The sequence below is a fragment of the Conger conger genome, chromosome 13, assembly GCF_963514075.1.
Source record: "Conger conger chromosome 13, fConCon1.1, whole genome shotgun sequence".
In the NCBI taxonomy this organism is placed as follows: Eukaryota; Metazoa; Chordata; class Actinopteri; order Anguilliformes; family Congridae; genus Conger; species Conger conger.
This window is the reverse complement of record NC_083772.1, coordinates 32,479,141-32,491,331: the sequence shown is the minus strand read 5'-3', so window position 1 is coordinate 32,491,331 and position 12,191 is coordinate 32,479,141. Positions and strand designations below refer to the sequence as shown.

The following is a 12,191-nucleotide window of genomic DNA, read 5'->3' as shown; positions in this document are numbered from 1 at the left end:
TGAAAACCTATTGGAATGAATGAAGCTATTAAATGAAACTACCCTCGGAGCTGAGAACAAAAAAAAAACAGAAATGGTCAAAAGAAGGTTGTGTAGAATGAGGGTCATCTGAAAATGCCGTTTCAGAAAAAGTCCTTATTGTCACATTTGCATTGATTGCATAGGCCTTTCTAATCAATCATGAATGTTTTTCTATTTTGTAAGCAAAGTACACTTATGACACAGTTGTAAAAAAAATCCAATTGACACAATTCAAACCAGAACATTACTTTTATGTTGCAGTTCACAGACAGAAAATCAAGGAAGTCATGTCTTTCCTGGTACTACATGCAAATGCTGAAATGGGGCCAGAAATCAAACCCGTTGTTCCTCCAATAAACATTTGCATTTCTTAGAAGATGACATTTAAATTAAAAATTCTCATTAACGATGGCATGCAGAATGATGATACGGTTTGACTCGGTTCCAAAGCCAGCGACCCACAAATTTCCAATGCTCATTCTCTGTGTCCAACTCAAGAATACTGATACTGCTGCTACTATTACTACAAATAATGATAATGTTAATATGCTTTATTTATCTAGTTCTCTTCATTTTACAGCAAAAATATGTAAAGTGCCTCTGCTCAATATCCCTTAGCCCCACCAACATAGCCTCTCTCTCTCTGCACCACACACACACGCAGCCTTTCTCTCTGTGTGATCCTCATTTTTAAGGAAACTGGACCTGATGGGGTGGGGTTGACATTTTCCTGCTGACTCACAGAGTTTTTCTGTCGTTGTCTCATGCCAGGTCCCCTTGCAGGTCCCCTTGCTTCCAGGAAAGGTTCTCCTTAACGCCGCTCTGATACGGATGTGGGTTCCCTGCCAATACAAACAAGGCGTTAAAATCAATGCTTGCTTTTGGCCTGCTGGTCACGCTCCGCCTGTAATTACACAGGAGACACTGCCATGGTTTGGGTATAGGGTTCAATTGGCGAGGGCAGAAAATCTTTGCATTCATCCCCTGTCCCCCACCTTTCTCCTGGAGTCCAGAATATGGTTGTTCTCTGAGCAGTGTTACACACTACCCTCCATCTGCAGCACTCTCAGACATGCAGCAGGTGTGTCAGGTGCTCTACTTCTGAAAACATAAACAGGCAATGATGTTAGCTGTTACGAGCTGTTACGAGCTAGGCTCACAAACACAACGGAGATTCTCCACACAAAACTCAATTTAGTCCAGGACTAAGCTTAAACTGTGTCCAGGAAATTGAATAGAATGAATAACATGAGCTGATATCCCAGATGGAAGAGGGACTTTTGTTTTTATGAAATGCTGAACCTGCAGGTAGGCAAAAAAAGTGAATTTGGGATGTCAAGCTTAAACTCTGTGGGAAAGATAAGCCATTTTCATCAATTAAATCAGTTATGTAACACACTCCTTTTTTATACCAAAGAAGAAAACAACTGTGACTTCAACCTGCAGGGAATGCTTTATTCTTTATAAGAGGTAGTATAAGTGAAGAAAATGATTTTCTTCCCAAAAAATGGCAAATATCTTTGTACCTCCAATGTACTCCCAAGGATAACATTGTATTTTATTACCACTGATACTTTTTTATCCCCTGTAAGTATACACATAATTGAATGAAGGTGCAGTTTGCAATGAGTCTAGACCAATCCATGTGACTTATGTATTATGTGAAGTATTTATGCTGTAGGCGTACTGGTATGTATTGTCAGAAAAAGTGTGTTTTATTTGTATGCAGACTACAGAAGAAGCACAATGAATAAATCCACTGTGTGTATGACATGTTGCTGTGCATCAAAAAGTCTGATTCAGGTTATAATTCATGCAGAAACTGTTCCATTGCACCATCTGTTCTAAGAAATAAATCCTTTGCTCCCATTGTCACATGCTATTTGAAGGTTTGGTACTGTCATAAAAGAGCAGTGTGTTTGTTCCAGTTAACCCTTAATACAGTCTGGAAGCTACATATGATTGACATCCACACCACAAACATCACCAGGCTATAGCAATTTAGAGGGGAATTGGAGTTGTCACACTGATGGTCATATCTGCTGACATTTATAATGTAATGTTGACCATAACCTTCAAGAGGCAATGGAGAAATACGTCTAAATACTCAATCAGCTTATCCAACATTAGTGCTCGCCTCGCCCATTTGGAGGAGGAGAAACTGATACTTTATTAGAACCTGAAAACTGAAGGCCAAACCAACATTTGATTGACAGTTTGAATTTTGTTCTGTGTCTCACCCCGCCCATAGTTCAACATGCACAGTTGGGGTCGTTGGACTTGTTTCCAAAGTGTTAATGAAGCTATTGCTCAACAGTTATGAATTCATGTATTACATTTTGGTCAGCAAAATTTGAGGCCGCTGCATTACCCGGTGCAGAGTCCACTCCTCGTGAGCTGGCTCCACCTAAACGGTCTTTAGATCTTCAGCCTGACGTCAGAAAAGAGGAGGATGCATAGGAGCTGAAGCCCCCACACCACTCCACCCCAGCCCCAGCTGGGACAGCACAGGGTCTATTAGCCGGCTGTCCATCTGACAGAGGACAGTAATCTATATTGTTAGCTGATGCAGACAAAATCACAAAATGGTGCCTTTAACCCCAGGGAGTCAAGCAGGGAGTAGACTCTCTCCCTCCTGGGATGAATATTTATCAGCCTGGTGCCACTACAGCAGCCTGTGCACCAGGGAGACGCCCGGGTTATCTGACCTGCTTCAGATAACAGCTGAAAATCACATTCCCAACACACGCTGATGGTTTAAGGGCTGATCCATATTCATCTAGCAGGGGCTGATAGTGGGACCTCAATCTGCAGGGAGCGTGTCAGAAACCTCTGTACTCGCTGCACACATAAATTAATCCACATGCAGGTTAATAAATACAGATGTAAGAAATGCCAAGGCAGGCACTGCATTAAAAATACTGCACTGCACAGCAAAGTTTTTCAAAGAGTTCTCTAATATTGTGATGTAAATTTAAAAGTAATTCAATGGATACAGACTAATCCTTTAGTCACGCTGTCCTGAAAACTTGTCGAAAAGCATGACTGACTCAGCTGTACCTACAAAACATTTCTGCAATGTACATACACTGAGCATTTAGATTGGCAGTACTTAACGACCTGAATAATTGCTTAAGCTGAATGGCTTTGATAAATAGACAGCTGTACAAAGGGATTGTATTTAAAAAGAATGCAAACTGTGTAAGATACTACAGGTCACAGCATCTACTAAATCCCTCATATGGAAATGTAATGTAAATTAGTCTAACTGTTTATTTTGCATTTCTGAAAATGCCTTGAGTGTCTTATACAGTACTGTGCAAAAGTCTTAGGCACTCTAGACTTCGATATATATATGTTCATTTTTTTGTGTGTGTTTGAGATTTGAGATTTCCAAATATTCATTTTCCAAAAGATTTAATTTTAGAGACATTTTTATATTTAATTTTTAAAAGTAACATATTACTGCAAGCAATTTACTACGTTTTACATAAAAACTTGATCAAGGCTGTCTGAGATCAGAAGCAAGGAGCCAACCAAAGTCTGCAGAAGAACTGTGGCAAGTTCTCCAACATGCTTGGAACAACCTTTCTGCTGATTGTCTTATAGAACTGCAGGACAGCGTTGGCTATCTCTGAGAAGTGATGCAGTTTTAACGCCGAAGGGTGGTCAAAAAAAAATATTGATTTGATTCAGTTTTTAACTATTCTGTCAAATTACTCAAATGTAATGTAAAATGTATAGTATGTTTATTTAGGACCTTTCATTGAATTCTTTTTTTAAAGAATCTTATCTGTACAGAATGTTATACAGGTGCCTAAGTCTTTTGCACAGTACTGTTTGGCTCTCTCACCATGAATGCTGCAGCCAAACAAAGTTGTCCAGTCCTGAGGCATGTGTAAAGTAAGCATTCCTATCTTTTACATGGAACAGTGCACACCCCCTGTACAAATACATTAAGTAAGCATGAGATTCACATTTAATTTGTAAATATATTTGTTAACTACCAACTAATGGATTAGTTACATTAATACGTATACATTAACCAACCATAGGATAAATGTATAATTAATCAACCATTAACAAATACATTATTGTGACTGTTTTTTTCCATTCCAATATGAATTGGCATTAACTTGTGTAGTTAACATGAATTAATGACGTACAAATACTGTAAATAAGCAAAGCTGAACAGCTTAATTTAAGTACTTAGTTAACAAATACATTTAGTTCTTATTGTTAAGTGCTTACAAAGAATCTGCCCAACGTTTCACAAGGCAAGCTAGAGCACTCCCCATTTGATCCAGAGTGAGAGTTAATAGGCTTCTGGGAATACTGGCCTGCTTTCTACAAATTATATTTATTTCTGCACACAGCAATTTCACACAAACAGCAAACCAGCAACTGTGCTCTGTTCCATTTACTTTGTCTGATGATTGACATGGAGAGAGCTCAGCTCTGCTGCCGGAGAGCTTGGCTGTAGTGAAGCTATCATTAACATGACTTCAACCACTGTTCACACACAAACAAAGCACACTCCCAGCGTCTTGTATTTGTAACATTCAGGAAGTCAGGTGCAAAGGGCAAGATAATTACATACAACTCTGTGGTTTAAAAGGCTAAAGAGGCCTCAGTCTTCACTAATGAAACAGGTAAAGTAACAAGAGCTTAACCAAGCTCTTTATACGGTACAGTTTAGCAGATATGACTAATAATGGAATTAAAGATATGCACATTCAAAATGTATTGCTTCAAAACATTTCCCTTAAAGTTAATTGATTAAAATTCCATTATAATGAGGCAGACTCACAAAATAATATTAAATTGCCATAGATGAATACTATGGTTAATACTGTGTTTTCATCGTGGTAGTCTTGGCCCTTATTCTACACTAAAACCAGTTATTAAATCTGGCCCTGCAGTCCTGACCAGATTAGAGTAAAATCCTCCAGTTTTGTTCCTGCTGCTGTGTTAGTTTTTACCTCAGGCAACTTTCAAATTCACACTGAACTACTGTGTTTTTAATAGCCCCATGGGACCCATCCTTATTCATATTACTGAGAGGTTAAGAGTAGGGGTGGGAACGGTTAAACGTTTAACTGGTTAACCAAAAATATATTTTTTTGGTTGTACATCACTCTGGATAAGAGCGTCTGCCAAATGCCATTCATGTATGTAATCTAATGAAACTGATTTGTAAACGATACAAAAAATTGCTAACCGATAACTGATATTTTTTCTCTGAAGGTGAAATGGCAAGCTAAGTTTAAAATAAATGCACATTCACCACCAGGCGTACTGAACTATTCTAAACTACCAATCCACAAGCTTCAGTAATTCGAACATGTAATCTGGCTGTTTCAGGGGTTTAAAATGCACCACATGGGATTGAATGCTACAGAATTAGAACGATCAAATAATTTCTGTAGCTGTTGGTTGACTTATGGCTTATTGTAACGTCATGTCGTGTCTTAAGGTTCACAGAAGATCCATGTTTATGGAAGGTCCATAGCTTTCCATTATGCTGTACCGACATGAAAATAAACAAAGCAATACATCATAGGAGAAATGTTGCATGAGATATTACAATATGCTGTTTACATTGAATCTACAAGCTACAGTCGTACAAACAAGCAATCTGCGGCCATTTCAGAGGGTTATGAATGCAAACACCGCAGGGTGTTTGAATGCTACAGTACTATAGTTGTAAAATAATTCCTGCGTGTTTTAAATCTGTAGCTGTTACTGTCACTTATGGCTTATTCTATGGCGTTTCTTCATCCGTGTTTATTTTGACACACAAATTCAAACCACCGGCAAATTGAATTTGGCTTTCCACTATGCAGTATCTACATAAACATAAATAAAGCAATGCATTATCATTTGGCTATTTATCCATCTGATATTGAAAGTGAAAATTCCCTGCTTTCAGAGAAAAATGGACCACATTAATCTCACCGTCATGATTGCCCCATGCCATATAAAATGCATTGGAATATAAAATGCAAGTTTACCATTTCATACAAATAGATCAAATTGTATAGAGACTTTTACTGGCATGAAAGTAAAATCATTATACCAGTCGACTATGGTAAAATAGACCCGGTGTGATATCAGGCAAATATTGCGTGACCAAGAGTGCACAACCCCGTCTGTAACAAAGTTGTTCACAGCAGCATATTTACAGATTACATGCCAATCAAGTCTATCAGGCAGAAGCCATAGCGATGAGGAATGAAAACATGAAGAATCATCAGTTTAACCAATGCATTTTTAAAAATGACACGATCGACCAGCATGCCTAGGCGTGTCAATGTCAATGTAAATGTAAATATTTAATTAGTCAATTAGACTTACTATTATCTGACTTACAATGTTGACATTTAACTATTGAGATAGCCTAAAATAAAGTTTGAAAATGCAATTGAATTCCTCAGTCAGGGAGTGTGGAGACCATACACGTGTAGAGTCCAACCAGATAATATCAAATTTGACTGTAATGAAAGATGTTTCATACACTACATAAGAACCTGTGTAACACTGAGCAGACAGGGATTACTGTCATCTTTTGCTGGGGCCTAGCCCTTGGCCACTGTGTGAAGACCCATCACAGTCACTGTGTGAAGGTGCTACACTGGCCCATCACAGTCACTGTGTGAAGGTGCTACACTGGCCCATCACAGTCACTGTGTGAAGGTGCTACACTGGCCCATCACAGTCACTGTGTGAAGGTGATAAGCACACATCCATTGCAGAAACAGCGAGCATGAGAAGCTGAAAAGGTCAGACAGTCTGACATCTTTCTCCCCCATTACCCTGGACCATAAATTACTCCTCAGGAAGTAAATGTCAGGAAAACATGGACCACGCCTGTGATGGCCATGGCTGCCTGGAGCCCTCACCTGAGAGCCTATTAGTGATGTTCACAGAGGATACAGGGGTTAATCTGGATTGAGCCCCACTTCAGCAATATGAATTAATGTGTGCTGGTTCTCTTCTGGTGCAGTGTGGATGATGAATACTATCACAACTACAACAAAAACAACAGCGTCCGATCCCCCTGAGTCTTACTATCTCATTGAATACAGTACATTTTGCCCATTCTGACGTTTATCCTTATTTTCACTTCACTGTGCTGAGGCTGATCCTAATAAAACTACACTGGAACTTTGCTATTGACCATACGACAACCATCCTGTACTTTGTTGACATTTTCATCTGCAGTGTGTTCTTGGACACATTGACATACACATTCGGCAGTGCTTTCTTCGACACAAACATCAATGTTTAAACAGAGTACTTATTTACTAGACTATTAATAAATACATTTTTTAGGAAGAGTAATATGGAGGAGAGAAGGAACTGCCCAAGAGAAAATCATGGGCTTAATATGTTTTCAAGAGCTCCCACTTTCCACCCATTGTTGTTTGTTACCAGAGCTATCTCCATGATACACGCTCATCTTGGGAGACTGAATTTTCACAAGCTAGCTAACTTAGTATATAAACTATCGATAGCTAAGGTAAGGAAGCTGACTTATTCAATGATACTTTTTCTAGCAAGTTAAGACTAAGTTAAAACTATAACGTCCTTATGAAAGCAAACTAGCTAGCTAATTTTATTGATAATGTTAGCAAACTAGTTAGCTAAGGTTAACAAAAAGAACCAGAAATAGTCTAATAGTCCTTAAAAGGCACTCTAATTTAAATGAACATAATTGCATACAAAAACCTAGAAAGTGTGACTATTGTCACTCCTTAACAAGTATATTTTATTCTGGTCCTGTCATGCATGGATTTCTGACTGTTGATATCCGAGCTAATAAGAAGCCAACCCTGGCTCGACCTGATCTGTCCTTCCTTTCGATGTCGGCTGTCAGTCAAATGCTCACCGGGAAGTAGAGGCTCAGCCTATCAAAATCATGTCCTTCTAAGTCCGCCATCTTTAAGGGCATTCCAACCCATTAAATGTTCCTTCTAGGAGCTAGAAGAAGAAGTTAGGTACTCGCAATCGTGCCTTTGAGCAAGGAAACATGAGCTTAGCAAATCATCATTTAAAGTATAAATCATCATACTGATGTTTGAAGGAGCAATGACATTCCATTTGCCTAATTAACATTTTCCTGACTTTATTCTTCACTTTTTTCTGCTCTCTTTTTCTAGCCTCTTCCATGGAGCTAGGAGCAGAAAAAGAAAAAGAAAAAAGGAGGAGAATAAACGATTGTAATGAGCCCAGTGACTGCAGTGAAGCATGGGAGCTTTGGGAAAAGGAAAGAACAGAGGCCCTGCACACCCTCTTTCCGGAAGACAGGAACAGGAGACAGGTGCATCATTCTGACACACCCAATTGCTTGATTGACAGAGGACAACTATCCACTTGCATACAGATGATTCAAATATACTGTTAAGAACCAGGGAGCATGAACTCTGCTGTGCACATACATTAGGTGTAACGCAGGAGCAGGTTTCATCATGCCTGCATCATGTGCGACAAGCCGTAGTCACTGGAGCAGCTTATTAAGCAGGGTACCGCATGTATCATGCTCTAGCTGTTTGTATCGTCCGCAGATGGGAAAACAAGCAATTTGGGCTGAATGTTCCCTTTAAGAGTGTGTTCATCTTGCAGCACCCCAAAGCGTTCACACTTTAACACACTCAGTCTGCATCCACACTGCACCGAGCAGACGGATAATGAGACATCAAGCAGCAGTGGAGAGGCCTCGCAGTTCAGGCCTAATAATATCCGTGCTGATGTCAAAGCCACGGCCGAACTGGCATCTGGCACAACACCGTGTAATCCTCACCCAAAGGTGTCCGTGTGACACAACAGCCGTTTACAATAATTACGTCAATTCAAGTAGATTTGGGGAAGGACAGCCCAAGGACACCGGTGCCTGCACAAGCCTCCCTTCCTCGCCGCAAAAATGAGTTACATCCGTCCCCTACAGGTGGAACATGTCATCACATAAAACTGTTAATGTATTGGGGGGGAAAATTGATCTACAAGCACCGTCACAGGAGCTTAAACACAAGGGCTCTCTGGGTCCAATTCACCATAGCCAATTTATAACTAAGCCAGTCCAATAAACCCCTCTGTCAGACAAGGCCGAGTGATTAACGACTGACTGCAGGGAGCAGGGGAACGTGCCGCATCGTACCTCTTACTGCCATGTTCATTAATGAGATTATTGCAGTATTTACAGTGGACACCCTTATGTACAAGCCCTATCTGGATGCCCATACTCGGCTGTATATCTTTTAAACAACTCAAACCACGACGCATATATGTAAACCTGCAACCTGCAGATATTCTCTTGCAGACCTGGAAAATCCTAAATTCAATCCTCTTCATGCTTAGAATTTACACTGCAGCTGAAGTTGCTTTAACGTCAAGTATATAGGGAGGTAAAGCGGATGTTTGAGGAATGATAGTTCCGGTGTACTGCTCCCTATTAAATCGAACGGCGAAAGATAAATATAAGCTATAGCATTGAAGTCTGGATTCAAAGTATGTTTTGTTAAGTCATGTCACCAAGTCATGTCACCAAAGTCATGTCAACATTTTTATATCACTAAGGCACTGTAGGCTAAAACTCAGCCTCCCATAATGCTTTCCCTTTCATAGTGACAAAATTTCCACAATTGGATGCAACCGATTAGCGCAAATGTTTTGGTACATCCCATGAATCTGGCCATCCAGGGATAGATAAAGTCATCTTTATTGTTGGATAGTGGTACACAAATCTGACCGTGCGCTCATGACTACACTATTTTTTAAAAAGTAATGAAAACACAGAACACAGAAGTACGGGTACAGAGAGATACGGCCCAGACCACATGGTTAGAGAGACACGGTTACAAAGAGATACGGTCACAGAAGTATGGTTACAGAGAGATACGGTCACTGAGTGATACAGTCACAGATACACGGTTACAAAGCACACAACAGGACCTGTAGAACACAACATCTGGTTTAGCACAGGAACTCTCTCTCGAGGTGCAGGCCCATATTGAAAAAATGCTGGAGTACTCCGCTTAGCCTGAAGGACTTGAGGGCTGATGCCGCCTGGTCCTGCAGCCTTACCCTGGTGGAGTTTCTCCAGCTCTCTTTTCACCTGGCTGGCTGTAATCTCTAGTTTGCCTGAGGAGTGAGGGTGAGGTAGGGCCTGCATTAGGTGTCAGTGAGGGGCTCAGGTGATGTGAAGGAGCCCGGGGCAACCCCTAGTGGTGTTGGCAGGTGGGGATGAATGTCAGGGGGAGATAGTCCTGGTGGCTGAGGGAGTGGGCAGCTCAGGGTGGTTGCGAGAGGGCTGATGGGGGAGCCTTCAGGCAAACCCCTTGAAAAATTGGTTCAGCTTGTCCAGCCCGCTCCAGATTCCCCTCAGCTTCACCCCTACCCTTTTTCTGAAAGCCAGTGATCTCTGTCATCCCACTCCAGATTTCCCTCGTCTTGTCTGCAGTTTCTCCTCAAGCGTCCGTCCGTCCCTGCTCTCCTTCAACCTCGTTCATTGAGCAGGACCTTTGACCCTGGTAGCCTAGGGTTTGCTGTTCGGTTCCAGAGCACCGGGGTTGAATGTCTCAGTGTGAGGAGGGAGAGAAAGCACACAGCACCTGCTTACCTACTTATTCTCAGCCTCCTTCACAGCCTGGTTCACATAGTTGAGGATCTTTTTACAGCATTCCCCTGCCCTCTTCACCTTCTCCTCTGCATCGTCTGTCAATCACAGACACACGCCAGAACGTAAGGCTAAACCCATTTCCTGTGAGCAGACCATTCATTACACACTTATAACTGAAAACACTAATGACACCGCATTCAGACTATGGATGTAACAGAGAATGGAGGAAGGGTTAAGTGGATGTGTTAAATGACTCCTGCGCTCAGGAGGGCAGAGATAACGACCTCATTATCAGGGAGCACAGCGCCTCTGAAGATCTCCCATCTCGCATCAGCGCACATTTCTCCAGCAGGAGCTCGATGCGTCTGGAGCAGTGGGAGTCTCCAGAGTTCAGACTCTACGGCCGGCTGATCAATTACAGCATCCCGGCTACTGTGGTGCACCGTGGTGGGTGGCCCTTTACCCACAATGCACTGAGCCATGCCCTACTGAGCGGAAGACTGCAGAGGGACAGGGTTACAGGCACGTTTCTGTGGGTGTTTGAAGATATGCTACGGGTCATGGTTTGGGTCAATTGAAAATTTTTACAAATCGATTCCTATTTCATTTGCTGTTCATCACTTTAAACATCAGCTAATTACTGTAACCAAAGCAGCTGTTTACCATCTGGGAGCATTTCATTCACAAGCGGAGGCAGAGGGGGGTTAATGCATGCTGGGTGAAGTGGATCAGGGGTAGGGGTTAGGGTCAAGGCTGGGTACCTGTGTACGATACGATATCTTACGATATTCTCCAGCAGAAGTGGGTACTTGGTGAGTCTCTGCATCTCCACTGGAATCATGTCCTTCAGCTGCAGTCTCCGACATACGAGATTGCTCTCCGCCTCCTACACACACACACGCACACACACACACGCACACACGCACACGCGCACACGCATGCACAAACACACACACACACGCGCGCACAGTTACCCTCTGGCTCCTACATAATAGACAACTGCACACACTCAGAAAGGATGTGTTAATATCCAACGATTTTTGTGTCACAAATATACAATTCATACATTACCAACTCACGGTCATTGAAGGCCAAGGATTGTTGGTTTTCCACTTTCTCTTTACCTGGGAGTCAAGTGTGAAGAAGCAGTAGCACTAATTACACTGGAGAAAAGATAACGAGGTCTGGATTTGGATTCGAGGGCCAGAATTGATGATCCATGCCCTAAACTATTCACTAACACTTTAAAGAGTTTTTTTCAACACAAGTCTAGAACTGCAAATCAGTTGTTCCCAGTTCCCAGACGTGTTAAAGACGACAGATGTTTGTGATGAACTATGTTTGCAGCAAACAGCTACTGTTGAATGATTTTAAATTAACCACCAATTATTCATTTAGCCACCAACACCTTCTAGTGTAAGGGTTCCCAAACTTTTTCCTCATGTGACCCCAAACACATGTTTGCAAATTTACATGGCCCCAACACCCCACCCACACGCCTTGTACCCAATAACACCCTTTAGCTGTGACCATATTGACAATATACCATGGA

At 41.5% G+C, this 12,191-nt stretch overlaps 1 long non-coding RNA gene across 3 annotated transcripts; it reads right to left on the bottom strand.

Moving 5' to 3' along the window:
* Nucleotides 1-251: 251 nt before the first annotated feature.
* Nucleotides 252-11,783, bottom strand: LOC133108554 (uncharacterized). 3 transcript variants are annotated; one of them, XR_009704674.1, is made up of 4 exons: nucleotides 11,719-11,783; nucleotides 11,401-11,525; nucleotides 10,640-10,734; nucleotides 252-1,122 (listed from the first exon to the last, which is right to left on the bottom strand). It is a non-coding gene; the product is annotated as an uncharacterized LOC133108554 (long non-coding RNA). The 3 variants fall into 3 exon arrangements; XR_009704673.1 differs by having other exon boundaries at nucleotides 252-863; nucleotides 1,017-1,122; nucleotides 11,401-11,777; XR_009704672.1 differs by having other exon boundaries at nucleotides 11,401-11,777.
* Between the last annotated feature and the right edge of the window lie 408 nt (nucleotides 11,784-12,191).